This window comes from Salminus brasiliensis, chromosome 9, assembly GCF_030463535.1.
Source record: "Salminus brasiliensis chromosome 9, fSalBra1.hap2, whole genome shotgun sequence".
NCBI classification, from domain to species: Eukaryota; Metazoa; Chordata; class Actinopteri; order Characiformes; family Bryconidae; genus Salminus; species Salminus brasiliensis.
The window spans coordinates 10,548,250-10,564,665 of record NC_132886.1 but is presented as its reverse complement, the minus strand read 5'-3'; the positions used below and the strand labels follow the sequence as shown (position 1 = coordinate 10,564,665).

Sequence of the window (16,416 nt, the reverse complement as noted above, 5' to 3'; positions counted from 1 at the left end):
GGAGCAGTTTGCTCATGAGGAGTGGGCCAAAATACCTGCTGAGTGGTGCAGAAGTCTCATTGACAGTTACAGGAATCGTTTGATTGCAGTGACTACCTCAAAAGGTTGTGCAACAAAATATTTAGTTAAGGGTACCATCAATTTTTTTTATCCAGACCTGTTTTATGAGTTTATTATTTTTTTTATAATTCTGATGAAGCATGGTTGAAAAGCAATGTCAGATTTTCATTTGTTCATTTTCATAGAATTTCTATTTATTATTACTTTTGTCAGATTTAAGTTATTTCTGTGACCATGGTGAGTTTTTATTTCATTAACCAAGGGGTACCAACAATTTTGTCCACGTGTGTATAATTTCAATATCAGTTCAGTACTCACTGGGCAGTCTAAAGGTGCAAGGAATGTTTATATAGTCACTGTAAAGTAAAATGCAAAATATGTCATTCTCGCCCAAAATATTATACATTTCTTCACATTAAGACATAATATTAATTTATAAATGGTAGTTTTTATTTCGTATCACCTAATAGGTTCATGTTATTGGTAGTTTAGTAGAGTTATGTTTAGGGGTTTCTGAAATTGCCAACCTTTGCTTTCTTTTGTTTCAAAACTAAAATAAACTTAGATAAAGTTGCATAACTGGTCTGAACCATCCTAAACATTTACAATTTACAAAATTATACTTATAAATAAAAAGGTTGATTTTGCCTAAAAATCAAACAATATATATCCCTCTGTCTCATTCTGTCAGATTCAGTGTGGCTTCCTTAGTGTGACTGTAATGAGTACAATTGTGCCAAAGAATTACAACAGTGACAATAACCACAAGAATAACAATAATTAAAATTACCACATTAATTTTAACAACAGTAGACACAACAATAGTGGTATATAAAGATGATTTAAAGACAAATTTACAAAAAATATACTTATGAATGGATGAGTTGAGGCGATTCATTGAAACAATAAAACCGTGTAGAAGTTAGTTTAGGTTGAGGAAATCAGACTGGTTGACTAAATGACCACGAAAAAAAGAAAGCATCATCTTCTTTCTGTTGCTCTTTCTCACACTGGCCCAGAAGAGACGAACAAGCTGTGAAACAAATTCGTTTAGAAGTCAACAGACAACCTCGTGTCGCTTTCCCTGTAGAAATAATCATTCTCCTTTCTACACAGCTGGCACTAAAACCATTAAACATGACATGAGCTTTACAAACGAAGCAAATCTAACGATGCTGTTTAACAGACGCACTGGTGAAGAGTTTAGCATGGCGGAACTAGAAACATGCGACTGATTTCCCGGGGACTGTTTTAAGAGACGGCTTTCAGGTTTCTGATTTTACCACGTCAACATGAAAATAAAGCATTCGTATATTTTTCACACATCCAGAAATAAACACACAGGAGACAGCATGTGATATTCTACCCAGTGCTGAATTTGTACTGAAACTCTCCTTAAACTGAAACCGTTTAAAAACGGGACATTTGGTTATCAGCGCAAAGTATTCTGGGATGTGACAACATTTAAATATGTAAAAAACGTTTTTTCTCTTTTTATTGCAAATTAGTTTTATAAAGAGAAGGATAATGAAGCAAAACACGTTTATATACAGAATAACGTCTATGAAATGCTGACCCACAAGATTTTTCTTCTGGTCGCATTTAAATATAATATCAATTTATAATCGGTAGCTTTTAATTTTCCAGTCTATGATATTTTTGATCTTTACGCGTGCCTGGGGCGTTTTTACTGCTTCAACTTTCTCTACGCGTGTCTCAACGTATAATCGCTCAGTCCACCGTCTCCGTGCGTTGGCGTTATTTAAGGTAGTGGAGCAGCGAGCGCCGAGAGAAGTTAAGACTATACTTTCAGGGATCATTTCTATAGTTCCTAACTTGGAAGTGTGATTAGAAAGTGTTACGTCTCCCTAACCACGATGACGAGTAGCGATGCACTCTTCTGAGCGCGAATCGGGTATCGGCTTGTGATATTCATCAAAGGCCTTTATCATTGATGACCGTTCTCTGCTCTTTATAGAGTATGGGAGGAAGAGTGCATGTTCAGAGTGGTTAGTCTTATAATTACTGGTGAACTAAAAGAAGATGAAACTTGCTTTTTTTTAAGTCATTTTGGTTTGTCTTTTTCATGTTCTAAGCAAGTTATACATCTATATCTGATGATGGTCTGATTTATTGTCTTTGTTTATAGATGTTTAAATGAGTTTACAAGGCTGTTTACTGCTGAGTTACTTAAAAGCAATATATTACAAAAGTCCTTGAGTTTGAAAAATTCAAGCAAAATGGGACAAATATTGCTCTGAATTTAAGTGGTTTCCATGTGATCTCATCCCACAAACATCCCGAAAACCTGTGGACGTCGAGTCAATGTTGAAACGACGCTCATGTTTGATTTCAATATCAGTTCAATGTGTTGTCTTTCCTCTCTCTCTTAAGAGCAACGTGCATGAAACATGGAGGAGGCTCTGTTATGTTCTGGGGCTGCTTTGCTGCATCTGGCACAGGGTGTCTTGAATCTGTGCAGGGTACAATGAAATCTCAAGACTATCAAGGGATTCTAGAGAGAAATGTGCTGCCCAGTGTCAGAAGGCTTACTCTCAGTCGCAGGGCATGGGTCTTGCAACGGGATAATGACCCAAAACGAACAGCTAAAAACACAAGAATGGCTGAAAGGAAAACATGAAATGGCCTTCTATGAGCCCTGACCTAAATCCTATTGGGCATCTTTGGAAGGAGCTGAAACATGCCATCTGGAAAAGACACCCTTCAAACCTGACACAACTGGAGCAGTTTGCTCATGAGGAGTGGGCCAAAATACCTGCTGAGTGGTGCAGAAGTCTCATTGACAGTTACAGGAATCGTTTGATTGCAGTGACTACCTCAAAAGGTTGTGCAACAAAATATTTAGTTAAAGGTACCATCAATTTTTTTTATCCAGACCTGTTTTATGAGTTTATTATTTTTTTTATAATTCTGATGAAGCATGGTTGAAAAGCAATGACAGATTTTCATTTGTTCATTTTCATAGAATTTCTATTTATTATTACTTTTGTCAGATTTAAGTTATTTCTGTGACCATGGTGAGTTTTTATTTCATTAACCAAGGGGTACCAACAATTTTGTCCACGTGTGTATAATTTCAATATCAGTTCAGTACTCACTGGGCAGTCTAAAGGTGCAAGGAATGTTTATATAGTCACTGTAAAGTAAAATGCAAAATATGTCATTCTCACCCAAAATATTATACATTTCTTCACATTAAGACATAATATTAATTTATAAATGGTAGTTTTTATTTCGTATCACCTAATAGGTTCATGTTATTGGTAGTTTAGTAGAGTTATGTTTAGGGGTTTCTGAAATTGCCAACCTTTGCTTTCTTTTGTTTCAAAACTAAAATAAACTTAGATAAAGTTGCATAACTGGTCTGAACCATCCTAAACATTTACAATTTACAAAATTATACTTATAAATAAAAAGGTTGATTTTGCCTAAAAATCAAACAATATATATCCCTCTGTCTCATTCTGTCAGATTCAGTGTGGCTTCCTTAGTGTGACTGTAATGAGTACAATTGTGCCAAAGAATTACAACAGTGACAATAACCACAAGAATAACAATAATTAAAATTACCACATTAATTTTAACAACAGTAGACACAACAATAGTGGTATATAAAGATGATTTAAAGACAAATTTACAAAAAATATACTTATGAATGGATGAGTTGAGGCGATTCATTGAAACAATAAAACCGTGTAGAAGTTAGTTTAGGTTGAGGAAATCAGACTGGTTGACTAAATGACCACGAAAAAAAGAAAGCATCATCTTTCTGTTGCTCTTTCTCACACTGGTCCAGAAGAGACGAACAAGCTGTGAAACAAATTCGTTTAGAAGTCAACAGACAACCTCGTGTCGCTTTCCCTGTAAAATAATCATTCTCCTTTCTACACAGCTGGCACTAAAACCATTAAACATGACATGAGCTTTACAAACGAAGCAAATCTAACGATGCTGTTTAACAGACGCACTGGTGAAGAGTTTAGCATTGCGGAACTAGAAACATGCGACTGATTTCCCGGGGACTGTTTTAAGAGACGACTTTCAGGTTTCTGATTTTACCACGTCAACATGAAAATAAAGCATTCGTATATTTTTCACACATCCAGAAATAAACACACAGGAGACAGCATGTGATATTCTACCCAGTGCTGAATTTGTACTGAAACTCTCCTTAAACTGAAACCGTTTAAAAACGGGACATTTGGTTATCAGCGCAAAGTATTCTGGGATGTGACAACATTTAAATATGTAAAAAACGTTTTTTCTCTTTTTATTGCAAATTAGTTTTATAAAGAGAAGGATAATGAAGCAAAACACGTTTATATACAGAATAACGTCTATGAAATGCTGACCCACAAGATTTTTCTTCTGGTCGCATTTAAATATAATATCAATTTATAATCGGTAGCTTTTAATTTTCCAGTCTATGATAATTTTGATCTTTACGCGTTCCTGGGGCGTTTTTACTGCTTCAACTTTCTCTACGCGTGTCTCAACGTATAATCGCTCAGTCCACCGTCTCCGTGCGTTGGCGTTATTTAAGGTAGTGGAGCAGCGAGCGCCGAGAGAAGTCAAGACTATACTTTCAGGGATCATTTCTATAGTTCCTAACTTGGAAGTGTGATTAGAAAGTGTTACGTCTCCCTAACCACGATGACGAGTAGCGATGCACCCTTCTGAGCGCGAATCGGGTATCGGCTTGTGATATTCATCAAAAGCCTTTATCATTGATGACCGTTCTCTGCTCTTTATAGAATATGGGAGGAAGAGTGCATGTTCAGAGTGGTTACCATTATAATTTCTGGTAAACTAAAAGAAGATGAAACTTGCTTTTTTTTAAGTCATTTTGGTTTGTCTTTCTCATGTTCTAAGCAAGTAATACATCTATATCTGATAATGGTCTGATTTATTGTCTTTGTTTATAGATGTTTAAATGAGTTTACAAGGCTGCTTACTGCTGAGTTACTTAAAAGCAATATATTACAAAAGTCCTTAAGTTTGAAACATTCAAGCAAAATGGGACAAATATTGCTCTGAATTTAAGTGGTTTCCATGTGATCTCATCCCACAAACATCCCGAAAACCTGTGGACGTCGAGTCAATGTTGAAACGACGCTCATGTTTGATTTCAATATCAGTTCAATGTGTTGTCTTTCCTCTCTCTCTTAAGAGCAACGTGCATGAAACATGGAGGAGGCTCTGTTATGTTCTGGGGCTGCTTTGCTGCATCTGGCACAGGGTGTCTTGAATCTGTGCAGGGTACAATGAAATCTCAAGACTATCAAGGGATTCTAGAGAGAAATGTGCTGCCCAGTGTCAGAAGGCTTACTCTCAGTCGCAGGGCATGGGTCTTGCAACGGGATAATGACCCAAAACGAACAGCTAAAAACACAAGAATGGCTGAAAGGAAAACATGAAATGGCCTTCTATGAGCCCTGACCTAAATCCTATTGAGCATCTTTGGAAGGAGCTGAAACATGCCATCTGGAAAAGACACCCTTCAAACCTGACACAACTGGAGCAGTTTGCTCATGAGGAGTGGGCCAAAATACCTGCTGAGTGGTGCAGAAGTCTCATTGACAGTTACAGGAATCGTTTGATTGCAGTGACTACCTCAAAAGGTTGTGCAACAAAATATTTAGTTAAGGGTACCATCAATTTTTTTTATCCAGACCTGTTTTATGAGTTTATTATTTTTTTTATAATTCTGATGAAGCATGGTTGAAAAGCAATGTCAGATTTTCATTTGTTCATTTTCATAGAATTTCTATTTATTATTACTTTTGTCAGATTTAAGTTATTTCTGTGACCATGGTGAGTTTTTATTTCATTAACCAAGGGGTACCAACAATTTTGTCCACGTGTGTATAATTTCAATATCAGTTCAGTACTCACTGGGCAGTCTAAAGGTGCAAGGAATGTTTATATAGTCACTGTAAAGTAAAATGCAAAATATGTCATTCTCGCCCAAAATATTATACATTTCTTCACATTAAGACATAATATTAATTTATAAATGGTAGTTTTTATTTCGTATCACCTAATAGGTTCATGTTATTGGTAGTTTAGTAGAGTTATGTTTAGGGGTTTCTGAAATTGCCAACCTTTGCTTTCTTTTGTTTCAAAACTAAAATAAACTTAGATAAAGTTGCATAACTGGTCTGAACCATCCTAAACATTTACAATTTACAAAATTATACTTATAAATAAAAAGGTTGATTTTGCCTAAAAATCAAACAATATATATCCCTCTGTCTCATTCTGTCAGATTCAGTGTGGCTTCCTTAGTGTGACTGTAATGAGTACAATTGTGCCAAAGAATTACAACAGTGACAATAACCACAAGAATAACAATAATTAAAATTACCACATTAATTTTAACAACAGTAGACACAACAATAGTGGTATATAAAGATGATTTAAAGACAAATTTACAAAAAATATACTTATGAATGGATGAGTTGAGGCGATTCATTGAAACAATAAAACCGTGTAGAAGTTAGTTTAGGTTGAGGAAATCAGACTGGTTGACTAAATGACCACGAAAAAAAGAAAGCATCATCTTTCTGTTGCTCTTTCTCACACTGGTCCAGAAGAGACGAACAAGCTGTGAAACAAATTCGTTTAGAAGTCAACAGACAACCTCGTGTCGCTTTCCCTGTAAAATAATCATTCTCCTTTCTACACAGCTGGCACTAAAACCATTAAACATGACATGAGCTTTACAAACGAAGCAAATCTAACGATGCTGTTTAACAGACGCACTGGTGAAGAGTTTAGCATTGCGGAACTAGAAACATGCGACTGATTTCCCGGGGACTGTTTTAAGAGACGACTTTCAGGTTTCTGATTTTACCACGTCAACATGAAAATAAAGCATTCGTATATTTTTCACACATCCAGAAATAAACACACAGGAGACAGCATGTGATATTCTACCCAGTGCTGAATTTGTACTGAAACTCTCCTTAAACTGAAACCGTTTAAAAACGGGACATTTGGTTATCAGCGCAAAGTATTCTGGGATGTGACAACATTTAAATATGTAAAAAACGTTTTTTCTCTTTTTATTGCAAATTAGTTTTATAAAGAGAAGGATAATGAAGCAAAACACGTTTATATACAGAATAACGTCTATGAAATGCTGACCCACAAGATTTTTCTTCTGGTCGCATTTAAATATAATATCAATTTATAATCGGTAGCTTTTAATTTTCCAGTCTATGATAATTTTGATCTTTACGCGTTCCTGGGGCGTTTTTACTGCTTCAACTTTCTCTACGCGTGTCTCAACGTATAATCGCTCAGTCCACCGTCTCCGTGCGTTGGCGTTATTTAAGGTAGTGGAGCAGCGAGCGCCGAGAGAAGTCAAGACTATACTTTCAGGGATCATTTCTATAGTTCCTAACTTGGAAGTGTGATTAGAAAGTGTTACGTCTCCCTAACCACGATGACGAGTAGCGATGCACCCTTCTGAGCGCGAATCGGGTATCGGCTTGTGATATTCATCAAAGGCCTTTATCATTGATGACCGTTCTCTGCTCTTTATAGAATATGGGAGGAAGAGTGCATGTTCAGAGTGGTTACCATTATAATTTCTGGTAAACTAAAAGAAGATGAAACTTGCTTTTTTTTAAGTCATTTTGGTTTGTCTTTCTCATGTTCTAAGCAAGTAATACATCTATATCTGATAATGGTCTGATTTATTGTCTTTGTTTATAGATGTTTAAATGAGTTTACAAGGCTGCTTACTGCTGAGTTACTTAAAAGCAATATATTACAAAAGTCCTTAAGTTTGAAACATTCAAGCAAAATGGGACAAATATTGCTCTGAATTTAAGTGGTTTCCATGTGATCTCATCCCACAAACATCCCGAAAACCTGTGGACGTCGAGTCAATGTTGAAACGACGCTCATGTTTGATTTCAATATCAGTTCAATGTGTTGTCTTTCCTCTCTCTCTTAAGAGCAACGTGCATGAAACATGGAGGAGGCTCTGTTATGTTCTGGGGCTGCTTTGCTGCATCTGGCACAGGGTGTCTTGAATCTGTGCAGGGTACAATGAAATCTCAAGACTATCAAGGGATTCTAGAGAGAAATGTGCTGCCCAGTGTCAGAAGGCTTACTCTCAGTCGCAGGGCATGGGTCTTGCAACGGGATAATGACCCAAAACGAACAGCTAAAAACACAAGAATGGCTGAAAGGAAAACATGAAATGGCCTTCTATGAGCCCTGACCTAAATCCTATTGAGCATCTTTGGAAGGAGCTGAAACATGCCATCTGGAAAAGACACCCTTCAAACCTGACACAACTGGAGCAGTTTGCTCATGAGGAGTGGGCCAAAATACCTGCTGAGTGGTGCAGAAGTCTCATTGACAGTTACAGGAATCGTTTGATTGCAGTGACTACCTCAAAAGGTTGTGCAACAAAATATTTAGTTAAGGGTACCATCAATTTTTTTTATCCAGACCTGTTTTATGAGTTTATTATTTTTTTTATAATTCTGATGAAGCATGGTTGAAAAGCAATGTCAGATTTTCATTTGTTCATTTTCATAGAATTTCTATTTATTATTACTTTTGTCAGATTTAAGTTATTTCTGTGACCATGGTGAGTTTTTATTTCATTAACCAAGGGGTACCAACAATTTTGTCCACGTGTGTATAATTTCAATATCAGTTCAGTACTCACTGGGCAGTCTAAAGGTGCAAGGAATGTTTATATAGTCACTGTAAAGTAAAATGCAAAATATGTCATTCTCGCCCAAAATATTATACATTTCTTCACATTAAGACATAATATTAATTTATAAATGGTAGTTTTTATTTCGTATCACCTAATAGGTTCATGTTATTGGTAGTTTAGTAGAGTTATGTTTAGGGGTTTCTGAAATTGCCAACCTTTGCTTTCTTTTGTTTCAAAACTAAAATAAACTTAGATAAAGTTGCATAACTGGTCTGAACCATCCTAAACATTTACAATTTACAAAATTATACTTATAAATAAAAAGGTTGATTTTGCCTAAAAATCAAACAATATATATCCCTCTGTCTCATTCTGTCAGATTCAGTGTGGCTTCCTTAGTGTGACTGTAATGAGTACAATTGTGCCAAAGAATTACAACAGTGACAATAACCACAAGAATAACAATAATTAAAATTACCACATTAATTTTAACAACAGTAGACACAACAATAGTGGTATATAAAGATGATTTAAAGACAAATTTACAAAAAATATACTTAAGAATGGATGAGTTGAGGCGATTCATTGAAACAATAAAACCGTGTAGAAGTTAGTTTAGGTTGAGGAAATCAGACTGGTTGACTAAATGACCACGAAAAAAAGAAAGCATCATCTTCTTTCTGTTGCTCTTTCTCACACTGGTCCAGAAGAGACGAACAAGCTGTGAAACAAATTCGTTTAGAAGTCAACAGACAACCTCGTGTCGCTTTCCCTGTAAAATAATCATTCTCCTTTCTACACAGCTGGCACTAAAACCATTAAACATGACATGAGCTTTACAAACGAAGCAAATCTAACGATGCTGTTTAACAGACGCACTGGTGAAGAGTTTAGCATTGCGGAACTAGAAACATGCGACTGATTTCCCGGGGACTGTTTTAAGAGACGACTTTCAGGTTTCTGATTTTACCACGTCAACATGAAAATAAAGCATTCGTATATTTTTCACACATCCAGAAATAAACACACAGGAGACAGCATGTGATATTCTACCCAGTGCTGAATTTGTACTGAAACTCTCCTTAAACAGAAACCGTTTAAAAACGGGACATTTGGTTATCAGCGCAAAGTATTCTGGGATGTGACAACATTTAAATATGTAAAAAACGTTTTTTCTCTTTTTATTGCAAATTAGTTTTATAAAGAGAAGGATAATGAAGCAAAACACGTTTATATACAGAATAACGTCTATGAAATGCTGACCCACAAGATTTTTCTTCTGGTCGCATTTAAATATAATATCAATTTATAATCGGTAGCTTTTAATTTTCCAGTCTATGATAATTTTGATCTTTACGCGTTCCTGGGGCGTTTTTACTGCTTCAACTTTCTCTACGCGTGTCTCAACGTATAATCGCTCAGTCCACCGTCTCCGTGCGTTGGCGTTATTTAAGGTAGTGGAGCAGCGAGCGCCGAGAGAAGTCAAGACTATACTTTCAGGGATCATTTCTATAGTTCCTAACTTGGAAGTGTGATTAGAAAGTGTTACGTCTCCCTAACCACGATGACGAGTAGCGATGCACCCTTCTGAGCGCGAATCGGGTATCGGCTTGTGATATTCATCAAAAGCCTTTATCATTGATGACCGTTGTCTGCTCTTTATAGAATATGGGAGGAAGAGTGCATGTTCAGAGTGGTTACCATTATAATTTCTGGTAAACTAAAAGAAGATGAAACTTGCTTTTTTTTTTAAGTCATTTTGGTTTGTCTTTCTCATGTTCTAAGCAAGTAATACATCTATATCTGATAATGGTCTGATTTATTGTCTTTGTTTATAGATGTTTAAATGAGTTTACAAGGCTGCTTACTGCTGAGTTACTTAAAAGCAATATATTACAAAAGTCCTTAAGTTTGAAACATTCAAGCAAAATGGGACAAATATTGCTCTGAATTTAAGTGGTTTCCATGTGATCTCATCCCACAAACATCCCGAAAACCTGTGGACGTCGAGTCAATGTTGAAACGACGCTCATGTTTGATTTCAATATCAGTTCAATGTGTTGTCTTTCCTCTCTCTCTTAAGAGCAACGTGCATGAAACATGGAGGAGGCTCTGTTATGTTCTGGGGCTGCTTTGCTGCATCTGGCACAGGGTGTCTTGAATCTGTGCAGGGTACAATGAAATCTCAAGACTATCAAGGGATTCTAGAGAGAAATGTGCTGCCCAGTGTCAGAAGGCTTACTCTCAGTCGCAGGGCATGGGTCTTGCAACGGGATAATGACCCAAAACGAACAGCTAAAAACACAAGAATGGCTGAAAGGAAAACATGAAATGGCCTTCTATGAGCCCTGACCTAAATCCTATTGAGCATCTTTGGAAGGAGCTGAAACATGCCATCTGGAAAAGACACCCTTCAAACCTGACACAACTGGAGCAGTTTGCTCATGAGGAGTGGGCCAAAATACCTGCTGAGTGGTGCAGAAGTCTCATTGACAGTTACAGGAATCGTTTGATTGCAGTGACTACCTCAAAAGGTTGTGCAACAAAATATTTAGTTAAGGGTACCATCAATTTTTTTTATCCAGACCTGTTTTATGAGTTTATTATTTTTTTTATAATTCTGATGAAGCATGGTTGAAAAGCAATGTCAGATTTTCATTTGTTCATTTTCATAGAATTTCTATTTATTATTACTTTTGTCAGATTTAAGTTATTTCTGTGACCATGGTGAGTTTTTATTTCATTAACCAAGGGGTACCAACAATTTTGTCCACGTGTGTATAATTTCAATATCAGTTCAGTACTCACTGGGCAGTCTAAAGGTGCAAGGAATGTTTATATAGTCACTGTAAAGTAAAATGCAAAATATGTCATTCTCGCCCAAAATATTATACATTTCTTCACATTAAGACATAATATTAATTTATAAATGGTAGTTTTTATTTCGTATCACCTAATAGGTTCATGTTATTGGTAGTTTAGTAGAGTTATGTTTAGGGGTTTCTGAAATTGCCAACCTTTGCTTTCTTTTGTTTCAAAACTAAAATAAACTTAGATAAAGTTGCATAACTGGTCTGAACCATCCTAAACATTTACAATTTACAAAATTATACTTATAAATAAAAAGGTTGATTTTGCCTAAAAATCAAACAATATATATCCCTCTGTCTCATTCTGTCAGATTCAGTGTGGCTTCCTTAGTGTGACTGTAATGAGTACAATTGTGCCAAAGAATTACAACAGTGACAATAACCACAAGAATAACAATAATTAAAATTACCACATTAATTTTAACAACAGTAGACACAACAATAGTGGTATATAAAGATGATTTAAAGACAAATTTACAAAAAATATACTTAAGAATGGATGAGTTGAGGCGATTCATTGAAACAATAAAACCGTGTAGAAGTTAGTTTAGGTTGAGGAAATCAGACTGGTTGACTAAATGACCACGAAAAAAAGAAAGCATCATCTTCTTTCTGTTGCTCTTTCTCACACTGGTCCAGAAGAGACGAACAAGCTGTGAAACAAATTCGTTTAGAAGTCAACAGACAACCTCGTGTCGCTTTCCCTGTAAAATAATCATTCTCCTTTCTACACAGCTGGCACTAAAACCATTAAACATGACATGAGCTTTACAAACGAAGCAAATCTAACGATGCTGTTTAACAGACGCACTGGTGAAGAGTTTAGCATTGCGGAACTAGAAACATGCGACTGATTTCCCGGGGACTGTTTTAAGAGACGGCTTTCAGGTTTCTGATTTTACCACGTCAACATGAAAATAAAGCATTCGTATATTTTTCACACATCCAGAAATAAACACACAGGAGACAGCATGTGATATTCTACCCAGTGCTGAATTTGTACTGAAACTCTCCTTAAACTGAAACCGTTTAAAAACGGGACATTTGGTTATCAGCGCAAAGTATTCTGGGATGTGACAACATTTAAATATGTAAAAAACGTTTTTTCTCTTTTTATTGCAAATTAGTTTTATAAAGAGAAGGATAATGAAGCAAAACACGTTTATATACAGAATAACGTCTATGAAATGCTGACCCACAAGATTTTTCTTCTGGTCGCATTTAAATATAATATCAATTTATAATCGGTAGCTTTTAATTTTCCAGTCTATGATATTTTTGATCTTTACGCGTTCCTGGGGCGTTTTTACTGCTTCAACTTTCTCTACGCGTGTCTCAACGTATAATCGCTCAGTCCACCGTCTCCGTGCGTTGGCGTTATTTAAGGTAGTGGAGCAGCGAGCGCCGAGAGAAGTCAAGACTATACTTTCAGGGATCATTTCTATAGTTCCTAACTTGGAAGTGTGATTAGAAAGTGTTACGTCTCCCTAACCACGATGACGAGTAGCGATGCGCTCTTCTGAGCGCGAATCGGGTATCGGCTTGTGATCTTCATCAAAGGCCTTTATCATTGATGACCGTTCTCTGCTCTTTATAGAGTATGGGAGGAAGAGAGCATGTTCAGAGTGGTTAGCATTATAATTTCTGGTGAACTAAAAGAAGATGAAACTTGCTTTTTTTTTGAGTCATTTTGGTTTGACTTATTCATGTTCTAAGCAAGTAATACATCTATATCTGATGATGGTCTGATTTATTGTCTTTGTTTATCGATGTTTAAATGAGTTTACAAGGCTGTTTACTGCTGAGTTACTTAAAAGCAATATATTACAAAAGTCCTTAAGTTTGAAAAATTCAAGCAAAATGGGACAAATATTGCTCTGAATTTAAGTGGTTTCCATGTGATCTCATCCCACAAACATCCCGAAAACCTGTGGACGTCGAGTCAATGTTGAAACGACGCTCATGTTTGATTTCAATATCAGTTCAATGTGTTGTCTTTCCTCTCTCTCTTAAGAGCAACGTGCATGAAACATGGAGGAGGCTCTGTTATGTTCTGGGGCTGCTTTGCTGCATCTGGCACAGGGTGTCTTGAATCTGTGCAGGGTACAATGAAATCTCAAGACTATCAAGGGATTCTAGAGAGAAATGTGCTGCCCAGTGTCAGAAGGCTTACTCTCAGTCGCAGGGCATGGGTCTTGCAACGGGATAATGACCCAAAACGAACAGCTAAAAACACAAGAATGGCTGAAAGGAAAACATGAAATGGCCTTCTATGAGCCCTGACCTAAATCCTATTGGGCATCTTTGGAAGGAGCTGAAACATGCCATCTGGAAAAGACACCCTTCAAACCTGACACAACTGGAGCAGTTTGCTCATGAGGAGTGGGCCAAAATACCTGCTGAGTGGTGCAGAAGTCTCATTGACAGTTACAGGAATCGTTTGATTGCAGTGACTACCTCAAAAGGTTGTGCAACAAAATATTTAGTTAAAGGTACCATCAATTTTTTTTATCCAGACCTGTTTTATGAGTTTATTATTTTTTTTATAATTCTGATGAAGCATGGTTGAAAAGCAATGACAGATTTTCATTTGTTCATTTTCATAGAATTTCTATTTATTATTACTTTTGTCAGATTTAAGTTATTTCTGTGACCATGGTGAGTTTTTATTTCATTAACCAAGGGGTACCAACAATTTTGTCCACGTGTGTATAATTTCAATATCAGTTCAGTACTCACTGGGCAGTCTAAAGGTGCAAGGAATGTTTATATAGTCACTGTAAAGTAAAATGCAAAATATGTCATTCTCGCCCAAAATATTATACATTTCTTCACATTAAGACATAATATTAATTTATAAATGGTAGTTTTTATTTCGTATCACCTAATAGGTTCATGTTATTGGTAGTTTAGTAGAGTTATGTTTAGGGGTTTCTGAAATTGCCAACCTTTGCTTTCTTTTGTTTCAAAACTAAAATAAACTTAGATAAAGTTGCATAACTGGTCTGAACCATCCTAAACATTTACAATTTACAAAATTATACTTATAAATAAAAAGGTTGATTTTGCCTAAAAATCAAACAATATATATCCCTCTGTCTCATTCTGTCAGATTCAGTGTGGCTTCCTTAGTGTGACTGTAATGAGTACAATTGTGCCAAAGAATTACAACAGTGACAATAACCACAAGAATAACAATAATTAAAATTACCACATTAATTTTAACAACAGTAGACACAACAATAGTGGTATATAAAGATGATTTAAAGACAAATTTACAAAAAATATACTTATGAATGGATGAGTTGAGGCGATTCATTGAAACAATAAAACCGTGTAGAAGTTAGTTTAGGTTGAGGAAATCAGACTGGTTGACTAAATGACCACGAAAAAAAGAAAGCATCATCTTCTTTCTGTTGCTCTTTCTCACACTGGTCCAGAAGAGACGAACAAGCTGTGAAACAAATTCGTTTAGAAGTCAACAGACAACCTCGTGTCGCTTTCCCTGTAGAAATAATCATTCTCCTTTCTACACAGCTGGCACTAAAACCATTAAACATGACATGAGCTTTACAAACGAAGCAAATCTAACGATGCTGTCTAAGATCAGACGCACTGGTGAAGAGTTTAGCATGGCGGAACTAGAAACATGCGACTGATTTCCCGGGGACTGTTTTAAGAGACGGCTTTCAGGTTTCTGATTTTACCACGTCAACATGAAAATAAAGCATTCGTATATTTTTCACACATCCAGAAATAAACACACAGGAGACAGCATGTGATATTCTACCCAGTGCTGAATTTGTACTGAAACTCTCCTTAAACTGAAACCGTTTAAAAACGGGACATTTGGTTATCAGCGCAAAGTATTCTGGGATGTGACAACATTTAAATATGTAAAAAACGTTTTTTCTCTTTTTATTGCAAATTAGTTTTATAAAGAGAAGGATAATGAAGCAAAACACGTTTATATACAGAATAACGTCTATGAAATGCTGACCCACAAGATTTTTCTTCTGGTCGCATTTAAATATAATATCAATTTATAATCGGTAGCTTTTAATTTTCCAGTCTATGATATTTTTGATCTTTACGCGTTCCTGGGGCGTTTTTACTGCTTCAACTTTCTCTACGCGTGTCTCAACGTATAATCGCTCAGTCCACCGTCTCCGTGCGTTGGCGTTATTTAAGGTAGTGGAGCAGCGAGCGCCGAGAGAAGTCAAGACTATACTTTCAGGGATCATTTCTATAGTTCCTAACTTGGAAGTGTGATTAGAAAGTGTTACGTCTCCCTAACCACGATGACGAGTAGCGATGCGCTCTTCTGAGCGCGAATCGGGTATCGGCTTGTGATCTTCATCAAAGGCCTTTATCATTGATGACCGTTCTCTGCTCTTTATAGAGTATGGGAGGAAGAGAGCATGTTCAGAGTGGTTAGCATTATAATTTCTGGTGAACTAAAAGAAGATGAAACTTGCTTTTTTTTTGAGTCATTTTGGTTTGACTTATTCATGTTCTAAGCAAGTAATACATCTATATCTGATGATGGTCTGATTTATTGTCTTTGTTTATAGATGTTTAAATGAGTTTACAAGGCTGTTTACTGCTGAGTTACTTAAAAGCAATATATTACAAAAGTCCTTAAGTTTGAAAAATTCAAGCAAAATGGGACAAATATTGCTCTGAATTTAAGTGGTTTCCATGTGATCTCATCCCACAAACATCCCGAAAACCTGTGGACGTCGAGTCAATGTTGAAACGACGCTCATGTTTGATTTC

The 16,416-nt window shown here is 36.2% G+C and overlaps 6 non-coding genes across 6 annotated transcripts; all 6 read left to right on the top strand.

The window, feature by feature from the left end:
• Positions 1-1,857: 1,857 nt before the first annotated feature.
• Positions 1,858-2,071, top strand: LOC140563178 (small nucleolar RNA U3). Its single transcript, XR_011980397.1, has one exon. It is a non-coding gene; the product is annotated as a small nucleolar RNA U3 (small nucleolar RNA).
• A 2,583-nt stretch (positions 2,072-4,654) lies between these two features.
• On the top strand, positions 4,655-4,868 carry LOC140563239 (small nucleolar RNA U3). The gene has a single exon (XR_011980458.1). It is a non-coding gene; the product is annotated as a small nucleolar RNA U3 (small nucleolar RNA).
• Positions 4,869-7,451: 2,583 nt separating this feature from the next.
• LOC140563242 (small nucleolar RNA U3) lies at positions 7,452-7,665 on the top strand. The gene has a single exon (XR_011980461.1). It is a non-coding gene; the product is annotated as a small nucleolar RNA U3 (small nucleolar RNA).
• Positions 7,666-10,251: 2,586 nt separating this feature from the next.
• LOC140563246 (small nucleolar RNA U3) lies at positions 10,252-10,465 on the top strand. Its single transcript, XR_011980465.1, has one exon. It is a non-coding gene; the product is annotated as a small nucleolar RNA U3 (small nucleolar RNA).
• A 2,588-nt stretch (positions 10,466-13,053) lies between these two features.
• Positions 13,054-13,267, top strand: LOC140563226 (small nucleolar RNA U3). Its single transcript, XR_011980445.1, has one exon. It is a non-coding gene; the product is annotated as a small nucleolar RNA U3 (small nucleolar RNA).
• A 2,591-nt stretch (positions 13,268-15,858) lies between these two features.
• LOC140563225 (small nucleolar RNA U3) lies at positions 15,859-16,072 on the top strand. The gene has a single exon (XR_011980444.1). It is a non-coding gene; the product is annotated as a small nucleolar RNA U3 (small nucleolar RNA).
• The last annotated feature ends 344 nt before the right edge of the window (positions 16,073-16,416 follow it).